Source organism: Pan paniscus, chromosome 9 (assembly GCF_029289425.2).
Source record: "Pan paniscus chromosome 9, NHGRI_mPanPan1-v2.0_pri, whole genome shotgun sequence".
In the NCBI taxonomy this organism is placed as follows: Eukaryota; Metazoa; Chordata; class Mammalia; order Primates; family Hominidae; genus Pan; species Pan paniscus.
Window position 1 is genome coordinate 11,438,047 of NC_073258.2, and position 10,645 is coordinate 11,448,691.

Sequence of the window (10,645 nt, forward strand, 5' to 3'; positions counted from 1 at the left end):
GTGAGTCGGAAGCCCGCGGGTGGGCGTGGGGCGGGGGAGTGGCGAGGGTCCCCCGCCTCCGCGGGAGCGCACGCGGCTGCGAGCCCTACACCTGTTCTCCGACCAAAGAAGCACCTGTTTTTCTCAATAAGTGCTAGGGCTTACCATCTAAAGGATCGTTCACCATCTCTCCAGCGTCCTTAGTAGGAGCGATTGGAACCCGTTTTTCTTCCTGAATAATCCATACTTTCAAGCCATTCTAATCGGGCCTTCAGGCATCCTGGATTCTGGTCTCGACATTGTGATTTGACACAAATCACATTTCCACTCTGGAAACCACAACTACTCCCTCCACCCCATCACACAGGAGCAGACCTGGATAAGAAATATGTGTACTCTGCAAAGAACCAATGATAAAAGTAACAATATCGACGCTTACTGAGCGTTTACTATGTGCCAGGTACTAGACTAGACACTTAAAATGCAGTATCTCATTGGATCCTGGCAACAGCTTGTAAGATAGTATTCTCATCGCCCCCATTTTACAGGCAAATACCTGATACCTTCTGTCTGGCCTCCTGAATGCTCCTTGGTTCCATTCCAATACGTTGTTCACTGTGCTGCCAGAGTAATCTTCTCAAACGATAAGTGTGATCATCTCACTTCCCTGCTAAGAGCACCTCAAAAGGCTTCCTATTGCTCTTAGGAGAAACCCACATTCTTGCATGGTCTGCTTAGACCCTGCATATTCACTCTGTACTTCAGCCTCATGGGCCTTCTTCCAGTTCCTTCCAGTCACCTGTTGCCAAATGGCCTGCCTTTGACTGTCCTGTTCCCTCTGTGTGCAGTGCCCCCTCCTACCCTCTTCAGGAAACTCTTATGCTTCTTCCAGACCTCAGCTCCATTATCATTTCTTTAGGAAAGCCTTCTCTGACCTTCCAGAGAGAGTGAAGTCTCTCTAATTATATACTATCTATCTCTTGGGCATTTGACACTTTCTGTGGGGGTAGGGGTAGGGGGGTACTAGTTGTTGGATTAATATTTGTCTCCTCCACTGATTGGAACCTCCAGGAAGGTGACTGAATCCATTTTTTGCTTAGCATTGATGCCCTAATATGCAGAGGGTTCTCAATAAATACTAGTGAAAGGATGGCAAAAAGTTAAGGTCATACCAAAGAAATCAAGTGGTAAAGCTGGCATTTACTCCCAGAACCTGTGCTGGACTACCTAGACCTGGAGAGACTGGGTTTGGCCTCATGAAGCTGCTTCTTTTACTCTGTTCTGCCTTCAACACTTGCCCCAGTTTCAAAGACTGTTTGTGGGAAAACAAATCCAGAAGGCTGCTCACTTGGCTTCAAGGAAGCCCCAGGGCTGGATTCCTCCCTGTGTGCCCATCCCCTACTTTCCCCTACACATGGAGGACAGAGTCTCTAGGAGACAGGTGGGATTGCTGTTCACCTTCCAGTCCCCTGGCACACTTCCAGCAGTGAACAACAGTGGCTGCCCTGGCCCCTTCTGTCCCATCACCTGGATCCCTGCCTGATCACTCCTCCAGGTGCAGATCACCCAGGGAACAGTGAAAGTCAGCTTTGCCTTGTCTGTCTAGGAGAGGTGCCTCTGAGTTTGGCAAAGCATCAGGGCAGGTCCAACAGTGAGGGCCCCTAGGGCTTGGGCTGGGACAGTGACTTTCCTCAGGGAGGAAGCCAGGCAGGTAGACACTCTCGGGGGGAGTTGGAATCCCCACTCTCCAGGCTGCTCAGCTCAGACCTGCAGCCTTTTTTGCTGAGGATGTCCTGACAGAAGAAAGGGGCTCTTTTCAAAGCTAGATCCCCCTGGGAACACCAGGAAGCTGAATCTCTCTAGTTGAACTGGAATTTGCCCATATCAAGTGTTGCTGAAAAATAAATGGTGCCTGGCTGGAACTGGGAATCTTTTTGTGAATTCAGAGCCCTTTGGTGTAGTGGGATTTGTGTTCTGCAGTTGGGTCTGTGGCTGCAATACCTGTTGGTCCCCTCACCTGTCTGAGACCTTCCTGGACAGATTGATACCATCACTGCCCTCAAGGTTCAGTGTGGTGAGGCCAGCTACTTCCTCCCACCACACATTATGAGTATTCGCAGACTACAGACTGCCTGCTTAATTTAAGGAGAGTTATCTCTGGGTGGTTTATCCTGTTTGCCCAAATGACTTTGAGTAAATCACTTCCTACCTCTGAGCCTCAGTTTCCATATCTGTAAAATGGATGTAGTGAGATTGCATATACAATTGTGCTTTGTAAACTCTCTAGGCTGTACCAACAGAAAAGATTATTATTAATTCTCCATATAGCCAATCAACGTCCCCTGCCTCATTGACCCATCTTGGAGGAAGTAACATACAATATGGTTGTTAAAAACACAGGTTTTGGAGTCTAATACACTAGATTTGAATCCCTGCTCTGCTGCTTACTAGCTATGTGACTAGTTAGTTACTGCACCATTGTGAGCTTTCAGTTCTTCATCTAGAAAATTGTGCCAATATCTCTACTTCTCAGGGCTGCTGTGAGAAATAAAACGATAGACAGTGTAATACATTGGTCATGTAGCATAGGCTCAGCAGAAGGTAGCAACCATCATTACCTGGAACAACTTCAGGAAAAACTGTAGGTTGCAGAACCCTCGAATTGGGGCTGGCCTATCCTTTCTCCAGGCTTCCCTACAGAGCTTCAGACACGAAGCCAGACTTGAGTATCTTACCCTATCCCTAGAGCAGAGGCCTGCTGAGGCAGGGGCTGGCCAGCTCTCTTCCTCTCTTCAGTGTCTCCAGATTCTGGACTTTCCATGTGCAATGGCTCTATCCTAAAGTTCTCTGCATCCTCCCTTGGCTGTTACAGAAGATCTGTACTTGAAAATCATACTAGAAAATCCAGTACTGTTTCAGTGTTAGAATGCTATTCATGTTATTCTTCTTATAAGTGACAGATACCCAGTTGAAAATTTCTTATGTGAAAATGCAAATTTTTGGTCCCCTTAATTTAAAAGTGCAGGGCTTCAGGCATGGCTGGATCCAAAGACTCAAATGACATTATCACTGTGTTTCAGCTCTGCTTTCCTCTGAGCTGATGCCCCTGTAGGCAGACCCTTCCTGTCTGATGGCTATTTGTGGCTCTAGGCTTACAACCTATTCTCCTAGCAACCCTCTTTTGGGTCTTCAGCTAACAGAGAGGCCTTTAAGAATGAGAAACAGGATGAGTGCTGAGGGTTGGAGGCCTGAAAAGTAGAGGAGAAGAGCAGAGAATAAAGGGGAGACTGCCAAGAAATTTTCCTCCCCATTCCCTCCGTACCCATGCATATTGCCCTTGGCCATACCCTGAAGTCAGAATGGCCACTCCTAGGACCCTCATCATGCACCACCCCATCCTTATAGTTGTAGGATCCCTTTCCCCCTCAGATGTCCTCTCCACTACCCCAACCCCCTTTGGCAGGAAGATTCTTCAAACAGCTATCCAGATGTGTGCCAGGATCTCTGGCTACATGGTACCCCTGACTTGGCACCCAGCCCTAAAAACTGTGTCTGCTTTGGCAGTTAAAGCAAAGATAAGAGATATTTCTGTCCTCTTCCTTCAGAGTGATTGCCAACATCACCATGACCTCAAGAAACAGGGCTGATGGCAGCCCTGCTGGTGTTTTCCAAAGTTGCCTGGGTCTTTTGGATCCATTACAGTCACCAATGATTTGGTTCCATTTCCCGGGATGAGAACAGGCTTTGACCTCAACTCAGACAGCAAAAGAGGAGAAATAATGGAAAGAAGAAAAAAAACACCAGTATCTGAAGGAAGTGTGCCTGGTGGAAGTGGGGAAGTGAGGAGTCTAGGCTTAGCTTTGAATCTGGTTCCACCCCTTGCTTGCTATGGGACCTTGGCCAAGTTACTGAAGCTCTCTGAGCCTCAGTTTATCCATCTTGCAGGGTTCTGTCTCATTTGAGTGAAATAATATATAAAGGCACAAAGTGGGCTCTCAATAAATATGTCCTGTTCCTCTTTCCTTCCCCTCTCCAACATAGGTAGAGAACCCAGAAAAAGAGTGGCCCTTCTGAGCCTAGTGGGAAACTCTGCAGTATAGAAACAAGAACTCTGAAGATGGCAAGTCTCTCAGAATACAGCAAAGCGTAGGCCTAACCCACCTGCTCCATATCTCTTTATGTCAGCCCCAGCCAAAGGGGACAATGCCTGCAGCGTGGCTCACACTGATGGGTAACTTCTGTCTACCTCAGGAGCACTGAGGGCTCTACCTCCTTCCCCCCAGTTAACTAAGCATGTTGCTCAGATGTGATGCTGTGCATGCTGGGCAAGCCACAGGGGCTGGGGGCCAGTGACAGCAGAGAGGTGAAGTGCTCTGTGGAACATGTGTAGACTCCCAGGTGTGCAAACATGTGCACACACTCACGCTCATAGTGTTCCCTCTGACCAGTTTTCGCACTGCTCTACACTGCCCAAAGAGAAAAGTCATTCAGGATTATTTAAAAACTTTAATTTGTAAAAAAAATTTGAAACTTACAAAAAGTTGCAAACATAAGAATAGTAGAAAAAACACCTGTATATCCTTTTCACAGATTACCTGTTACTAACATTTTACTCCATGTGTTTTTCAGGTGCTTATTGGCCATTTGTTTATCTTCTTTGGAAACATGTCTATTCAGATCCTTTGCCCATTTTTAACTGAGTTCTTTGTCTTCTTATTATTGAATTGTGAGAGTTCTTTTTTTTTTAATACTTTAAGTTCTGGGGTACATGTACAGAACATGCAGGTTTGTTACATAGGTATACACTTGCCATGGTGGTTTGCTGCACCCATCAACCCATCATCTACATTAGGTATTTCTCCCAATGCTATCCCTCCCTCAGCCCCCTACCCTGCAACAGGCCCCGGTGTGTGATGCCCCCACTCCAGTGTCTATGTGTTCTCATTGTTCAACTCCCACTTATAAGTGAGAACATGCAGTGTTTGGTTTTCTGTTCCTGTGTTAGTTTGCTGAGAATGATGGTTTCCAGCTTCATCCATGTCCCTGAAAAGGACATGAACTCATCCTTTTTTATGGCTGCATAGTATTCCATAGTGTATATGTGCCCCATTTTCTTTATCCAGTCTATCATTATGGGCATTTGGGTTGGTTCCAAGTCTTTGCTATTGTGAACAGTGCCACAATAAACATACGTGTGTATGTGTCTTTATAGCAGAATGATTTATAATCCTTTGGGTATACACCCAGTAATAGGATTGCTGGGTCAAATGGTATTTCTAGTTCTTGTTCCTTGAGGAATTGCTACACTGTCTTCCATAATGGTTGAACTAATTTACACTCCCACCAACAGTGTAAAAGCGTTCCTATTTCTCCACATCCTCTCCAGCATCTGTTGTTTCCTGACTTTTTAATGATCGCCATTCTAACTGGCATGAAATGGTAGCTCATTGTGGTTTTCATTTGCATTTCTCCAATGACCAGTGATGATGAGCTTTTTTCATATGTTTATTGGCTGCGTAAATGTCTTCTTTTTAGAAGTGTCTGTTCATATTCTTCGCACACTTTTTGATGGGGTTGTTTTTTTCTTGTAAATTTGTTTAAGTTCTTTGTAGATTCTGAATATTAACCTTTTGTCAGATGGATAGATTGCAAAAATTTTCTCCCATTCTATAGGTTGCCTGTTCACTGTAATGATAGTTTCTTCTGCTGTGCAGAAGCTCTTTAGTTTAATTAGATGCCAATTGTCAATTTTGGCTTTCGTTGCCATTGCTTTTGGCATTTTAATCATGAAGTCTTTGCCCATGCCTGTGTCTTGAATGGTATTGCCTAGGTTTTCTTCTAGGGTGTTTATGGTTTTAGGTCTTATGTTTAAGTCTTTAATCCATCTTGAGTTAATTTTTGTATAAGGTGTAAGGAAGGGATCCAGTTTCAGACTTCCACTTATGGCTAGCCAGTTTTCCCAACACCGTTTATTAAATAGGGAATCCTTTCCCCATTGCTTGTTTTTGTCAGGTTTGTCAAAGATCAGATGGTTGTGGATGTGTGGTGTTATTTCTGAGGCCTCTGTTCTGTTCCATTGGTCTATATATCTGTTTTGGTATCAGTACCATGCTGTTTTTGTTACTGTAGCCTTGTAGTATAGTTTGAAGTCAGGTAGTGTGATGCCTCCAGCTTCGTTCTTTTTGCTTAGGATTGTCTTGGCTATGTGGGCTCTTTTTTGGTTCTGTATGAAATTTAAAGTAGTTTTTCCAATTCTGTGAAGAAAGTCAATGGTCGCTTGATGGGGAGAGCATTGAATCTATAAATTACTTTGGGCAGTATGGCCATTTTCACAATATTGATTCTTCCTCTTCAAGGACATCTTCAAGGAGAACTACAAGCCACTGCTCAAGGAAATAAGAGAGGACACAAACAAATGGAGAGTTCTTTATATATTCTAGCTACAAGTCTCTTGTCAGACATGACTTGCAAAATTTTTCTCCCATTTTATGAGTTGCCTTTTCACTTTCTTGATGGCTTCCTTTGACTCATAAAAATATTAAATTTCATTTGCTTCCCTGCAAAACACACACACACACACATGCACACACACACACTTTTTTCTGAACGATTTTAGGATAGATTACACATACATTATGATCCTGTACCACTAATACTTCATTGTATATTTCCTAAAAATAGAGATTTTTCTCTTATGTAACCACAATAGAGATAGAAGCTTGATAAATTTACATTGATACAATACTTTTATCTAAGCTACTATTCATGTTCCAATTTTGTCAGTTGACCATTTATAACACATTCCTCCAGTACAGGATCCAGGCTAGGAGCAGGTATTGTATTTGGTTGTCATGTCTCTTTAGCCTCCTTTAATCTGGAACATTTCCACAGCTTTCTTTGTCCTCCATGACACTGACATTTTTGACATTCAAAATGTCAAAATTCAAAACTGTCAGTGTCATTAAAAAGGGTTGACTGGTTAACTAACACAAAAACCAGTTAACCCTTTTTAGTTACTGGTTTCTGTGTGTGATATAATTCACATACCATAAAATTCACCCAATTCATACAATTGTACTTAATGTGTACAATTCAAGTTTTAAATAAATTCAGAGAGCTGTGCAACCATCACCACAATGACTTCTAGAACATTTCATCATCCCAAGAGAAACTTGGTACCCGTTAATCATTCCCCATTGCCTACCAATTTCTCCAGCCCTAGACAACTAACTTGTAATCCACTTCCTGTCTCTATGAATTTGCCTATTCTGGACATTTCATGTAACTGGAATCATATAATGCATGGTCTTTTGTGACTGGCTTCTTTCACGTAGCACAATGTTTTCAAAGTTCATCCATACTGTAGCATGTATCAGTATTTAACTATGGCCAAATAATATTCCATTGTATGGATATACCACACTTTGTCTAGCTGTACATTAGTTGATAGATATGTAAGCTGTTTCCACTTTTAAGGTATTATGACTAATGTTGCTATGAAATCTCATGTAGAAATCTTTTTGTGCCTTTTATTCATCTCCTGGAGTAGAATTGCTGGGTCACATGGTAGCCCGTGTGACCTTTGAGGAATTAACAGACTGCTCTCCAAAGCAGCTGCACCATTCTGCATCTCCACCAGCAGTGTATGAGGGTTCCAATTTCTTCGCATCCTCTTCAACACTTTTTACCATCTGTCTTTTTTATTATAGCTATCCTAGTGAGGGTGAGATGGTATCTCATTATGGTTCTGATTTGTGTTTCCCTGATGACTAATGATGTTAAGCATTTTTTCAGGTGCTTATTGGTCATTTGTTTGTCTTCTTTGGAAACATGTCTATTAAAATCCTCTGTCCATCTTTTTTTTTTTTTGAGATGGAGTCTCGCTCTGTCGCCTAGGCTGGAGTGCAGTGGCGCGACCTCGGCTCACTGCAAGCTCCGCCCCCTAGGTTCACGGCATTCTCCTGCTTCAACCTCCCGAGTAGCTGGGACCACAGGTGCCCACCACCACGCCTGGCTAATTTTTAGTATTTTTAGTAGAGACAGGGTTTCACTGTGTTAGCCAGGATGGTCTCGGTCTCCTGATCTCATGATCCACCTGCCTCGGCCTCCCAAAGTGCTGGGATTACAGGTGTGAGCCAACATGCCCAGCCTCCTCTGTCTATTTTTAATTGAGTGATTTGTCTCATTATTATTGACTTGTAAGAACTCTTTACATATTGTAGCTGTTAGTCTCTTGTCAGATATATGATTTACAAACATTTTCTACCATTCCATGGGCTACCTTTTCACTTCTTAATAGTGTCTTTTGAAGCACACAAGCTTTAAAATTTCACTGATGTGCAAGTTGTTTTTCAACTTCCCTCCCCTTTTTAAAATAGAGCATTCTTCATTTTGTGTTTGTCTGCATTTTCCTTGTATTGAGATTGAGGTGATGCATTTTTGGCTTGAGTACAGTATAGGTGATGGTATGTTCTTCTCAGGCTATCACATCTGTAGGCACATGATATCCATCTGTCCTTTATTGGACATGCTAATTTTGATCATCTGGTCAAGGTATTGCTTGATTTCTCTGCTGTATAATTACTGGCTTTTTTCCTATCTCATTCATGATGTTTAAAAAAATGAAATTCACTCTTTTCAGTCTGTCTACACTCCGTTAGCACATTGCACTTTGAGTTCTGTACTCTCCCTGGCACATGCTGCACAGTGGTCAGACCCACCTTGGCCAGGCCTGTGTCCTCATGTCTCAGAAAGGGGCTTTGTTTCACTGACCACAGGTTTCATGCAAATTATTCACACCCTGCCACAGTGAGTGTCTTCATTGACCTTGCCTGCCTAGAGACCTGAGTACTGCCTTCCTGGACTCTGAAGTCGGATGTTGCCATGCTGGAAACATCGAATAGAAATAGGCAGTTCTGGAAAACATGTGCTTCTGGGCTCAGCAAGGAGATGTACTGTGATCCTCACATACCAGGGGCTGAGGATTGGAACTCAGAAAAAGATGAAGGATTGAGAGGCTGCGCTGTGTATGTGCACTTGTGTCTGTGCCGTCCCTGACCTAAGAGAAGCTCAGGCGATTGGAAGAGCTCATTTTACCTTCCCAGCTCAGGAGGACGTGGGTGTTTGGAAGGCCTTGTGTGAGAACCCAAATCAGGCATCATAGCCTTTCATTCCTACTTCAAGCTTTAATTTTTCTGTTGCTAGGACATACCCCACTAGAAAAACTGTGACTAAAGAACTTTCCATCTCAGTGAAATGGGGAAACCCAGCAGAGAGTGAACCCCTTTAAAGAATGTGTCTTGGGTTTAACTTCTAAAGTCTCAAGAAGTGAAAGGTAACGATGAGGATGACAGTTAACATTTATTGGGCCCTTACTACATGCCAGGCAATGTTTCAAGAGTTTTCCAGGTATTAACTCATTTAATTCTCAAAACAGCTCTATCTTGTAGGTATTATCATTATCTTTATTTACCACATGAAGAAACTGAGGCACAGAGAAGTTAAATAACTTCCACAAGGTCACATAGCTAATAAGTGGCAGAACTGGGATACAAATCCAGGTACCGTAAAGGACATAATGGGAGTCTTGGAGAATATGAGCATTATGAATCATAAATCTTAGAGAAGGCACCTATCAGTGTGATAAATGTAGATAATGCATTTTCAGAGAAGTACATTAGGAATACTGGGCCCGGGAGGTACTGGGTGAGTGATGCTGTTTGAGTCATCCCAGTTCCTCATGGGGAGCCTTAGTGATGGTTTATCAAGCCTCTTTTTTTTAATTTTTTTGTTTTTTGTTTTTGAGACAGCATCTCACTCTGTTGCCAAGGCTGGAGTGCAGTGGCACGATCTCGGCTCACCGCAACCTCCGCTTCCCAGGCTCAAGCAATTCTCCTGCCTCAGCCTCTCGAGTAGCTGGGATTACAGGCATGCGCCACTACCGCCCGGCTAATTTTTGTATTTCTAGTAGATACAGGGTTTCACCATGTTGGCCAGCCTGGTCTTGAACTCCTGACCTCAAATGATCCACCCGCCTTGACATCCCAAAGTGCTGGGACTACAGGCATGAGCCACCGTGCCTGGCCCTATCAAGCCTCTTATACTTGGCACCTGCATTACTTAAAACTCCAGTTTAGGTACCTGATGTGGCTGCTAAAAGCTGCCTTCTTCAAGCCAAGTCACCTGGAAGTAACATTGGGGTTCCAATGTGCTACACTGTCCACAGTTTTATAGCATGATCAGGCATCACACACACACAGCTGCATTGACAGTGTGTGCTGATGACCAATTTGTGGTCACACAGGATAGGTTACCCACAAGGCTGCAGAGGGCCGCACTTAGCAGGCTTGGCCAGGGTTCACCACAAGCTCACACTCTGTACCTCCATGCTGTTCTGCTGTGCATGCTGCTTCAGACATTACTGGGCTCTGTCTTCTCTGGGGCATTGGTTCCAATTCCTGCTTAGCAGCTGTTAATTTTTTTCAACTGCCACACATGTAATAAGGCAAAGCCAGCACCAAAGCTCAAATTTGAGGTAGGCTTGCATTTCTACTTTTTGCGTTTTGTAGGGAAAAGACAGAAAACTTCAACCTGTGGCCCAAAATTATCCTTCAGTCCTAGGATACTGTGTAGGATCAGAGAACAATCCAAGGCAGGGGAGTGTGGT